This window comes from Lottia gigantea, assembly GCF_000327385.1.
Source record: "Lottia gigantea unplaced genomic scaffold LOTGIsca_1, whole genome shotgun sequence".
Taxonomy (NCBI): domain Eukaryota; kingdom Metazoa; phylum Mollusca; class Gastropoda; family Lottiidae; genus Lottia; species Lottia gigantea.
In genome coordinates this window covers 6,678,541-6,679,399 of record NW_008706746.1, presented here as the reverse complement: position 1 = coordinate 6,679,399, position 859 = coordinate 6,678,541, and positions in this window count along the sequence as shown.

The following is an 859-nucleotide window of genomic DNA, read 5'->3' as shown; positions in this document are numbered from 1 at the left end:
TTCCTTACTGTTCGCCGATGATATCAGTAATATAGCAGATACAGTATATAATTTGCAGCTCCAGCTAAATTGTTTAGACAACTTCTGTGCAAAATATAGCATGTCTATAAACACGACAAAAACAAAAATAATAGTATTTCGAAACTGTGGCCCTCTTCGTAATTACGAAAAGTGGAAATACAGAAATATAGAATTAGAAACTATCATATTACAAATATCTCGGTGTAGTTTTTTCACCTGTATTAAGTTGGACGAAATCAAAAGAAACACAAATAACACAAACAGAACAGGTTTTTAATATGATCAAGGCTATTTCAAGAAAATGTAATGGTATTTCGGTTGATACAGCATTTCAAATTTTTGATAAGATGTTAGTTCCTATACTTCTTTATGGATCAGAAATGTGGGGCCATACATTGAGTCCTAAAATCGAAAATGTCCAGATTAAATATTTTAAATATACTCTAAGAATCTCTAAAAAATTACTCTAAAGTCGTCATCTGACAAATAATGTAGCATATAGATATACCATATAATAATTGAGATGTTGTAATAAAGACAAGTGGTTTGGGGCAAATAATTTATTGCAATGTAATAACTAAATGAATTGTATGTTAACTTCCATACTAAGACAAATTATATTTTATATGTTAAGATATTAGAAAAAAGGCCAAACAAACCCCAAACCACTTGTAATGATGTGAATAAATAAAGATTAATAACTTTGACTATTGAAAATTGTTAGCTGACAACATATAACAATTTAACAACACATTTTAAGCATAAGGGAGGTAACTTGTAATTGCTGTTGCAAATCAGGTTTTATGTACTGCTGGTAAGCATTAGAACGCCAATTGCC